This window comes from Cnephaeus nilssonii (genome assembly GCF_951640355.1).
Source record: "Cnephaeus nilssonii genome assembly, chromosome: X".
Taxonomy (NCBI): Eukaryota; Metazoa; Chordata; class Mammalia; order Chiroptera; family Vespertilionidae; genus Cnephaeus; species Cnephaeus nilssonii.
In genome coordinates this window covers 96,145,099-96,157,284 of record NC_137071.1, presented here as the reverse complement: position 1 = coordinate 96,157,284, position 12,186 = coordinate 96,145,099, and positions in this window count along the sequence as shown.

The window sequence follows — 12,186 nt, the reverse complement described above, 5'->3', positions numbered from 1 at the left end:
GCAAATATAAGGGTGATCAGTCTGAAAAGAAAGTATCATCTAATGATGTTAGTCGGATATGAGGAAGGATATGAGGGGAAAAGCAGCCACCTGCAGTCCACTACTGCTTTTCAACCACTACCAGAACTGAAATTACAGAGAAACAATACAGCCATTCAACATATTTATCAGCAATGTGGCCAGCAACAACTTTTCCACTTCAACACCAAATAAATTCACACACTTGAGAGCAAAGCACAATGAATTGGATAATCAAGTGCTATAACGGAGGTTACAGCAAAGCAAGTGTTGCACTTCAGGCATCAAATTTCCTTAGAAGAATCTTTTCAAAGATTGCAAGCCAATCTGTAAGTTGTGAAGCGTATAATCTTCGACTGGACCAACATTTACATCTTGGTTTCTATGCTTCAGATCTTTGGTTTGCAAAACACAGTATTAATTCAGGCTAAATCAATTTGTCAGTGTGGCTGCTCCCTTACGTAGTGGATGCAAGTTGAGTATGCTGTACTATGAGCTACTACAAGGTACTTCTCAATGATCTTAGAAAACGGTCCCACTGTCTTTCACTTTTAAAATAAGATGAAGTAAAATAAGATGTAGGCAAAGCAAATACACATGCTTTAATGGCAGTGAACCTTGTGAAACTACACTTACAAATGAACACAGGAATAAACAATAACTCTGAAAAAGCCCAAAACAGATAAAACTGTTAATTACTTAAGTGGCCAGAAGCCACCATGGCACTTCTATAAGGGCTTTTCATCATGACCCTAGTCATGAGGAAGTAAAAGAACATAAACATTGGTTTGGCACCTACTCTGTATCTCAAATATTAAGGGTTCGATGGTTATTTATTTATTTTTTTAAATCCTCACCTGAGGATATTTTTCCATTGATTTTCTTTAGAGAGAGTGGAAGAGAGATGGAAAGACAGAGAGAAACACATCAATTGGTTGCCTCCTGCATGGGCCCCAACCAGGGCCCTGGGCCGGGGAGGAGCCTGCAACCAAGGTACGTACCCTTGACCAGAATCAAACCTGGGACCCTTCCATTTACAGGCCAATGCTCTGTCCACTGAGCCAAACTGGCTAGGGCTGGATGGTTATTAATATCTCATTATTGCCTTTGCTATCTCATTCGGTCCTTACAAACACACTGTAGAGAGGTAGGTATAATTATCCTGGATTATCTGAGATAGCTTAATGTAAACAAAAAGGGGGAGGCAAAAAAATAGAGAACCAGAGAAATGGCAGCTAGAAAGATTCAACCAGCAATTGCTAGTTTTGAAAATGGCAGGGGGATAAAAGGCAAGGAATGAGGGCAGCCTCTAGAGCTAGAAAAGGCAAGGAGACAGCTATCCCAATACTATCCCCAGAAAGAATGCACTTTTAATGACACCTTGTTTTAGGCCACTGAGATCCATTTTGGACTTCTATCCTCAAAAATTATGAAATAATACATTTGTATTGTTTTAAGCCACTAAATTTGTGGTAAATTATACAGTGGTAATAGGAAACTAACATAGATTAGATTACTGTGTAACTAAGTCTCCTGAAAATGAAAGAGATCATATCAAAATGACATATGCTATGTCTCTGAGCTGATAGCTTATAAAACCGACCAGCATCAGAGATTATTATCAGAAAATTTTTATGACTAAATAATTAAGCAATTAATCACTTCTAAAAACACATTAAGTGCCTTTGTGTATAAATTGTTCTAACAAAATTCTTTAGCAGTTTAATTCTATTCATACTGCAAATAGAAAACTAAATCCCAGGAAGCTTAAGCATTTATAAACATGAGAAAGCACGATCAAACTCACTCATGTTCAGAGAAATTAAAACTCAAACAAGATACTCTTTTTCTTCTTTGAGATTTCACAAAAAAAGATACTTTGATAAATCTAATCCTGGCAAGTACTACCACAAATTCTGTGTCTTGAACGACACTAATATATCATCTTAAAGTTTTAGAGGTAAAAAATTTGAAATGAGTCTTAAAAGGGCTAAAATACAGATGTCAGCTAGAATGAATTTCTTGCCTTTTTCAACTTCTAGAGGCTACCTGCATTCTTTGGTTCGTAGCCCTTTCCTTGTATTGCTTCTTTATATCTCTTACTGTGACTCTGATTTTTCTCCTCCCTATTTGTATTATTTGTATGGTTTTATATATTCTTGATATGTATTAATATATGTTTTTTTTACAGATTCATGATTTAAATGATTTTTAGGACATATATTGAAATTATTTTAGCCCAGTCTTTAACTAGCCTTCTCGGTTTCTTAATGATGCCTTTGATTACTGTCAATTTTAAATTTTGTTAGGTATAGCTTATCATCATTTGTTATTTTACTAGAGGCCCAGTGCACAAATCCATGCACCAGTGGGCTCCCTTGGCCTGGCCTGCGGATCGGACCAAAACCAGCTCTCTGACATACCCCTAGGGGTCCCAGATTGCAAGAGGGCACAGGCCAGGCTGAGGGACCCCACTGGTGCACGATCGGGGCCGGGGAGGGACATGGGAGGTTGGCCAGCCAGGAAGGGACCGTGGGAAGGATCCAGGGCGTGTCCGGCTCATCTCGCTCAGTCCCGATTGACTGGACCCCAGCAGCAAGCTAACCTTCCATTCTGAGCATCTGCCCCCTGGTGGTCAGTGTAAATCATAGTGACTGTTCAACCAGTTGACTATCTGCCCCCTGGTGGTCAGTGCACATCATAGCAATTGTTTGAGTGGCCTTAACATTAGCATATTACACTTTGATTGGCTGAATGGCTGACTGCATACTTAGCATATTAGGCTTTTATTATATGAGATAATTATTGCTTATTGGATTCTAAGAAATATTTCTCTTATGAAAAGTGGCAAAGATATCCCCCTAAAAAGTTTTCTTCAAGGGCCTTTATAATGTAACTCTCAACTTTATTACTTTTACAATTGATTTCAAGTTAATGAGTATGGTATGAAGTATGAGCAATATTTTTTAATAGATATCCAGTTGTTCCTGTGCCATTCCTTGAAAGTACTTACCTCTCCCTATTGAATTTTATTGGTGCCTTTGTCAGAAAAAAATTGGCCATACATGTGAGAGTTAATTTCTGCATTCTCCTTTCCTTTTTACTGATCTATTTGACTGCCCCTTATGCCAATACATTACTACTACTACTTTTCTATAGATGTTTAGTAAGTCTTAAATCAAGTAGTATAAATTACCCAAATTTGTCATTTTCTAAGACTGTTTTAGTTATTCTAGGTTTTTTACATTCACATATAAACTGTATTTGTCTATATGCAGATTATATTTAAAGTTAATGCAAGTTATTTTAATTAATATAAAATAACTAAGTACATGAAAATATATACAAGTATAGAAGGATAGAAAGGCATGATAATCATAAAAATATATATATTTTCCCTAAAGAATACATTCAATGCAATTCCAATTAACATTTCCAAAAGCAAATTTCTGGTTCTGAAAACTAATTCTAAAGTTCATATAAAAAATACATTTCAAGAATAGCTGAGGATATTCTAAAAAACTAATAGATTGGCCCTGACTGCTTTGGCTCAGTGGATGGAGCGTCGGCCTGCGGACTCAAGCGTCCCGGGTTCGATTCCGGTCAAGGGCATGTACCTTGGTTGCAGGCATATCCCCAGTGGGGCGTGTGCAGGAGGCAGCTGACTGGTGTTTCTCTCTCATCGATGTTTCTGACTCTCTATCCCTCTCCCTTCCCCTCTGTAAAAAAGTCAATAAAATATATTTTAAAAAAACACTAATAGACTGGATTATAATGATCAGTTATTGGCTGTACATATCATCCTACCTAATAATAGACAAATATGCAAATTGACCATACCTCCGACACACCCACTAGCCATGCCCACAAGCCACGCCCACCATCCAATAAGAGCAAGTATGCAAATTAACCCAACCAAGATTGCTACAGCCACAGAGAGCAAGGTTTCCTAGGTAACAGAGGAAGCCAAGCTTTCCACCTGCCCTTGCCAGGCCTAAGCCTCCACTCAAGCTACAAAGTTTCAATTATAGAAGGTAAACAAATTCAAACAGAAATGGCGGCAGAATGGAGCTTGAGAGAGCAGGCCAGGTTGTCCCCGGCAACAGGGGAAGCAAAGCTTTCCACACACCCTGGCCGGGCTCACCCGCTTAAGGCTACAAAGTTTCAATTATAACCCCAACAGAAATGGCTGTCGGCCACAGAGGGAGCCCCAGGCTTGGCTCCGCTCCAGGCTACAAAGTTTCAATTGTAGAAGGAAAATAAATTCCAGATACCAGGGCCTCTGCTTGAGTTGCCAGGGGGCGTGGCTGGCCTGCATACCACCAAATGCCCCTCACTCAGGTAGCCCCACTCCCCAAGGGAACCCCACCCTGACCAGGGACACCCTTCAGGGCAAACCAGCTGGCCCCCACCTGTGCACCAGGCCTCTATCCTATCTAATAAAAGAGTAATATGCAGATTGATCTTCACTGCAACACACAATATAGCTGCCCCCATGTGGTCAAAGATCCTGCCCCCATGTGGACACAAGATGACCACCACAAGATGGCCAGCAGGAGAGGGCAGTTGGGAGGCACCCAGCCTGCAAGGGAGGCAGTTGAGAAGGACCAGGCTTGCAAGGGAGGGCAGTTGGAGGTGATCAACCCTGCAGGAGAGGGCAGTTAGGGGTGACCAGGCTGGCAGAGGGGGGAAGTTGGGGGCAAACAGGCTGGCAGTGGAGTGGTTAGGGGGTGATCAGGCAGGCAGGCAGAAGCGGTTAGGGGCAATCAGGAAGGCAGGCAGGCAAGCAGTTGGGAGCCAGCAGTCCTGGATTGTGAGAGGGATCCCAGATTGGAGAGGGTACAGGCTGGGCTGAGGGACAACAACCCCCTCTGTGCACGAATTTCGTGCACCAGGCCTCTAGTACAATTATAATGATCAAAACACAGTAGCATTGGCACACAGACAAAGAATAAGGCCAAGAGAAAAAGAAAAGATAATCTGGAAATAGTCCTAGCAATATATGGGATCTTAATTGAAAAACACATATGTCCTACAGAGGCCAAACATAAGAACACCACAATGAAACTTTTTTTCCCCCAGCTTTATCTACACTAATAAAAGAGAAACATGCAAATTAACCATCAGTCTGCTATACCCACCATCCAATCAGGAGTGAGTATGCAAATTAACCCAACAAAGATGGTGGTGGCCATGGAGCTGGAGTGAGCAGGAGGCTTGGGTTGCCCTGGCAATGGAGGAAGGCAAGCTTCCTGCCCACTCTGGCTGTCCCAGGCCTCTGCTCAAGGCTACAAAGTTTCAATTATAGAAGATAAATAAATCCCAGATACCTGCTTCCAGCTGGCCCTGGCCTCTGCTCAAGGAGGGGCTGAAAAAAAAAAAAAAGAAAAAAAGGCCCTTACCCAGGCTGGCCACACCACCATGGGGTTATGGTCCCCACTGGGGGACTGGGCCAGCCTGCAAACAGCCATCAGCCCCTCACCCAGGTTGGCCAGGCACCCCAGTGGAAACCCCCACCCTGAAGGGGGTATGGCCAGCCTGAAAACAGCCCTCAGCCCCTCACCCAGGCTGGCCACGCTCCCCCAGTGGGGACCCTCACCCCATGGGGGCATGGCTGGCCTGAAAACCACCACAGGCCCCTCGCCCAGGCTGCTCCATACCCCAAGGGAACCCCCATCCTGATCTGGGACACCCTTCAGGGCATACCAGCTGGCCCCCACCCGTGCACCAGGCCTCTATCTATATTAATAATAGGGTAATAAACTAATTAGATGGGGAGACCTTCCAGGAGACCTTCCGGATGTTCTTCTGTACAAAGCCATGGTGGCGGGGCCGAAGTAGAGGCGGTTAGAGGCCAAGAGTGGCGGGCAGTTGTGGGTGATAAGGCCAGGATGGGACGGCAGTTGTGGGTGATCAGGCCAGTGGGGGGGCATTGGGGGTCATCAGGCCAGTGGGGGGGGCATTGGGGTGATCAGGCCTGCGGGGGTGGGCAGTTAGGGGTGAGCAGACCAGCAGGGGGACCAGTTGCGGGCAAGCAGGCCATCAGTGGGGGTCAGTTGGGGGTGATCAGGATAGCGGGGGAAGGGGCAGTTTGGAGTGAGCAGGCCAGCAAGGGGGCATTTGGGGTCGAGCAGGCCAGCAGGGGGTCAGTTGGGGGTGAGCAGGCTGGCAGGGGAGGTTGTTGGGGGCAAACACACTGGCACAGGGGGCAGTTGGGGGTGATCAGGCTGGCGAGGGGCATTTGGGGCAAGCAGGCCAGTGGTGGGGGGCAGTAGGGGGTGAGCAGGCTGGCAGACAGATTGGTTAGGGGCAATAAGGCAGTCAGGCAGGCAGGTGAACAGTTAGGAGCCAGCAGTCACGTATTGCAAGAGGGATGTCCGACTGCCAGTTTAGGCCCGATCCCTGTAAATTGGCAGTAGGACATCCTTCAAGTGGTCCCAGATTGGAGAGGGTGCAGGCCGGGCTGAGGGACACCCCCTCCCCCGTGCATGAATTTCATGTACCGGGCCTCTAGTTTAGATATAATTGAAATACAACATTTTATAAGCTTAAGTTATACAATGTGATGATCTGAGATGCTTTCATACACTTATATTGTAAAACACACAGACTAAAGGAACAGGAGTCCAGATATACACCCTCAATATGTGTTCAATAAATATTTGACAAGGGAGCCAAGAATACTCAATGGGGAAAAGATAGTGTCTTCAATAAATGATGCTGTGAAAATTGTATATCTACGTGCAAAAGAAAGAAACTGGACCCATGTCTTACACCATTCACAAAAATTAACTCAAATGGGTTAAAGAGTTAAATGTAAGTCCTGAAACCATAAAACTCATAGAATAAAACAGGAAAAAATTCCTTGATACTGGTCTTGTCAATGACATTTTAGATATGAAACCAAATGCATAAGCAACAAAAGGAAAAATAAACAAGTAGAACTACATCAAACTAAAAAGCCTCTGTATAGCAAAAGAAACAACTAATAAAATGAAAAGACAACCTATGGAATGGGAGAAAATGTTTGTAAACTATGTATCTGACAAGGTATTAATATCCAAAATATAAAGAACTCATATAACACAATAACAAAAATCAACAACAATCCAATTTTAAATTCAGCAAAGGACCTGAATAGACATTTTTTCCAAAGACAATACACAAATGGCCAACAAGTACGTGAAAAAGATGCTCAACATCACTAATCATCAGGGAAATCAAAACCAAAATGAGAGATCACCTTGCACCAGTTAAAATGACTATAATAAAAAAGACAAGAGATAACAAGTGCTGAAGAAAATGTGGAGAAACTGCTTTATTTTCAATCTCAGCTCTGCCATTATGTAGTTTCATGCCACTTAGTTTATTTTCTGTGCTGTAGTTTACTCAACTACATAATGAGGATAATGGTATTATCTATCTCATGGACATTGCTAATCCTATATAATAAAAGGCTAATATGTGAATAGACCAAATGGCAGAATGACTGTTCACTAGACACGCAATGACCACCAGGGGGCAGACATTCAATGCAGGAGCTGCCCTCTGGTGGTTAGTGCACCAAAAACTGGGCGGGCTAGCACAGCGGTGGTGGCAGGAGCCTCTCCCACCTCGGGGACAGTTGGACACCCCCCAAGGGCTCCCAGACTGCAAGAGGGCGCAGGGCAGGCTGAGCCTCCTCCCCCACCCCCCGTGCATGATTTTCGTGCACCAGGCCTCTAGTACATACATAAAACACTTAAAACAGTGCCTGGTGCATAGTAAGGGCTTGGTAAATGTTATCAATTTCTTATCTATTATGACCACTGATTTTATTATTAATTTTATTATAAACTAGTGAAATCAGAAAGTCTTATTCAAGTAATGCTGTTGCAATCATTACCTTTCCATAAATTAGAAGCCAAATCCAGATATATTAAAGATACAGGTGTTAAAAAAACACACAAAGCTTCAAAATAATAGAATTAAACTCTTAAGTACAATGCAAACAACATAAAATACGTTGATGAAATTTAAGTCTGATATAACCATAGTTATATTTGAAAATCAACACTATAATAAAGTTAAAATAGAAGCAATAGTATTGGAGATAATGTTCATATAACTTAGGAAATATAAGGACTCAAACTATGAAAAATTTATTCAAATCACATAGAAAAAGACAATCAACCAATAGGCAAATGAATAAAGGATATGGGCATGCAATTCATACAACTCACAGACATGGAAATAACAAACAGCAGTGAAGTGCTATTTCACACACTCTATATTTTGTTTCTAGGATGCTGGCTCTTTGATAAATTGATAGGTCATAAAGGCATATCTTCAAGGATGTAAAGAAATAACAAAACACATACAAATGCTTGTGTGTTTTATTCCTTAAAGAAGGATACTTAAAATTATACAAATGGCTTTCAGTTAAATATTTGAAAAGGTGTAGTATACACTTACAGTTTAATATCATACAGCAACTGTGGTATACATTTACAATTTAATATCATATAGCAATAAAAATGTTAATCTCTCTCCAATGTAATGTAAGTATATATATGCATATATGTGAGGTAATTTTCTACCTTTTTACTGAGATACTAGAGGCCTGGTTCATGAAATTTGTGCATGGGAGGGGCATCCCCTCAGCCCAGGCTGCACCCTCTCCAATCTGGGAACCCTCGGGGGATGTCCTGGGGATTGGGCCTAAACCGGCAGTCAGACATTCCTCTCACAATCCTGGACTGCTGGCTCCTAACTTCTCACCTGCTTGCCTGCCTGCCTGATCACCCCTAACTGCCCCGCTGCCGGCCTGGTTGCCCCTCACTGACACCCCTGCTGGCATAGTAGCCCCTCACTGCCCCCCGTGCCAGCCTGGTCACCCATAACTGGCCCCCCTGCCAGACTGGATGCCCCTCACTGCCCACCCTGCCAGCCTGGTCATCCCCCACTGCCCCCCCACTGGCCTGATCACCCCCAACTTCCCCCCACTTGTGGGCCTGGTCACCCCCCAACTGCCCCCCCTGCTGGCCTGGTCGCCCCATACAGCCTGCTGTTCAATTGTTTGGTCGTCCCTCACCGACCACCCTGTCGGCCTGGTCGCCCCATGCAGCCTGCTATTTGGTCTACCAATTGTTTTGGTCATCAAGGTCACTGCCTATACACACACACACACACACACACACTAGAGGCCCAGTACACAAAATTCGTGCATAGGGGGGTGTGTCCCTCAACCCAGCCTGCACCCTCTCTAATCGGGGACCCCTTGAGGGATGTCCGACTGCCCGTTTAGGCCCGATCCCAGGAGGATCGGGCCTAAACGGGCAGTCCGACATCCCTCTCACAATCCAGGACTGCTGGCTCCCAACTGCTCACCTTACTGCCTTCCTTATTGCACCCAACTTCCCTCCTCTGCCAGCCTGGTCACCCCCAACTGCCCTCCTTTGCAGGCCTGGTCCCTCCCAACTGCCCTCCCCTGCTGGCCATCTTGTGGCAGCCATCTTGTGTCCACATGGGGGCAGCCATCTTGTGTGTTGGAGTGACAGTCAATTTGCATATTACTCTTTTATTAGATAGGACGGAGGCCTGGTGCATGGGTGGGGGCTGGCTGATTTGCCCTGAAGGGTGTCCCGGATCAGGGTGGGGGATCCCTTGGGGCGTGATGCAGCCTGCGCGAGGGGCCTGTGGTGGTTTGCAGGCCAGCCACACACACTGGCGACCCAAGCATAGGCCAGGGCCAGCTGGAAGCAGGTATCTGGGATTTATTTATATTCTATAATTGAAACTTTGTAGCCTTGAGCAGAGGCCAGGGAAGTCCAGGGCGGCCAGGAAGCTTGGCTTCCTCCATCGCCGGGGTCAAACCAAGCCTCCTGCTCACTCCAGCTCTGTGGCGGCCACCATCTTAGTTGGGTTAATTTGCATACTCGCTCTGGTTGGCTGGTGGACATAGCAGAGTGATGGTTAATTTGCATGTTTCTCTTTTATTAGTGTAGATTACTAGAGGCTCGATGAATGAAATTCGTACAAGAGTAGGCCTTCCTTCCCCTACTGCTGGCTTCAGCTTCCCTCTGGCACCTGGGATCTGGGCTTGCTTCCCTCCGGCCGCCAGCAGGCACCTCGGACCCAGGCTGGCTTCCCTCCAGCTGCCCACAGGCACCCAGGACCCAGGCTTCCCTCTGGCCCTGGCTTCGTCTGGAAAGACGTCTGGAATGATGTCTGGTCTAATTAGCATATTATCCTTTTATTATTATAGATTATAGTTATGTTAATTATACTTCAGTAGTTATTTTTAAAAACAAATAGGTAAGCTGTTTGTCTTTACCTATTCTGTATATCTGACCCTTAATTTTGTAAAATGGAGATTATAAAAATAATACCTATCTTATAGGACCATTGCGAGTTTAATTTAGACATTATATATTATACACTTAGAAAAATATCTGAGATGCAGTAAATGGTCAAATTCTTGCTTCTGTTATTACTACGTACAAGATATTGTCACACATATGTCATTTAATCTCAATTCATCCTAATATTTCTATAAGAGAAATATTCTTATGCTCATTGATAGATGAAATAGAAGTTCAAAACAGTGAAGTATCTATTTATACAGCTCACATTTGGCAACACTGAGATTGGACTAGGGAGAGACTTGCCTGACTACAACCCCCTTGTTAGTCTCCACTGATGTCTTATTATTTAATACTTTTTCTTGAAACATAATTTAATATTCATAACTTCTCCAATTGACTATCACACTGGCACTATCATGCTGTGCAGATCATTCTTTATAGCCAAAATTTTCAAGCCCCACATTTCCACAGTTGCCATGTACAGTCCTTGGTCATAAAAGCATTGGACAAATTTTCTTGCCTCCAAACCCTGACACTGAAAGGATGGGAACTGAAAGTACTTCACTCTATCTCCTCATAATCCTGCACCCTGTGCCCTAAGGGCTTAACAGTCTGTTTAATTGTGTGTGTGTGCGTGTGTGTGTGTGTGTGTGTGTGTGTGTGTGTTTCTAAAATAATTTCATAGATCTCAGAGGGAAGGCTGGAGCGGGGGAGATTAACCAAAGTATTTATATGAATAATCCATGGACATAGACAATAGTGTAGTGAAGGCCTGGGGTGGGGGGGTGGGAATTGGGTGGGAGGTGGGAGTTGGGCAGAGGGAGTCAATGGGGGGTAGGGGACATCAGTAATACTTTCAACAATAAAGCTAATTGTTTTAAAAAGAGAAAGCTTATAATCTGAAGCAGTATATATGATTTAAGGACTGCTAGCATCATAGTTATGTAAAGTGCTTGTGAAAATGTAGAATTCTGGGCCTCACTCAGACCTATAGAATCAGAATCTCTAGGGATGGAACTAAAGAATTGATGTATGGCCGAAACCGGTTTGGCTCAGTGGATAGAGCGTCGGTCTGCGGACTGAAAGGTCCCAGGTTTGATTCCGGTCAAGGGCATGTACATTGGTTGCGGGCACATCCCCGGTGGGGGGTGTGCAGGAGGCAGCTGGTCGATGTTTCTCTCTCATCGATGTTTCTAGCTCTCTGTCCCTCTTTCTCTCCCTTCCTCTCTGTAAAAAATCAATAAAATATATTTTTTTAAAAAAAGAATTGATGTATTTACATGTTAATAAAATCTCAAGTGATTTTTATGTAGATTAAATTGTAAAATCTATGCCTTAATGTCAAGTTCATAAAATGTCAGTGCACTGCATCAAGTAATATCCCTTATACAGCGGAAAATAACTTGGTAATCTGCTGGTGTATCATAAAACTTCATTTTACACATGAGAAACCTGAGACCCAGAAAGTGGCTTGTCTAAAGTCACTTGCCCTCTAGGCATAGTATTCACAACTGGAAAATGGCTCTTCTCATCATCCTACATTGACCATATAATTTATTGTCCAAACTGGTACAAATTTGAAAGGGGAAAAGGCAAACATATATTGATAATTACAATGGGATAACAGATGTAAATTAGAACTTTCCTGGCCAAAACAAGTCCTATGACCACCTTACCTAATTCCCAATTAATGTTTCATAATTCTATATTCACATACATGGTAACCAACTATCAAATATTTTTCCTTCTTTTGGAATTAATTTATTATTGTCATTCAGAGCCATTTACAAGTTCCCCCATTGGCACCTCCTGTCCATTTGAA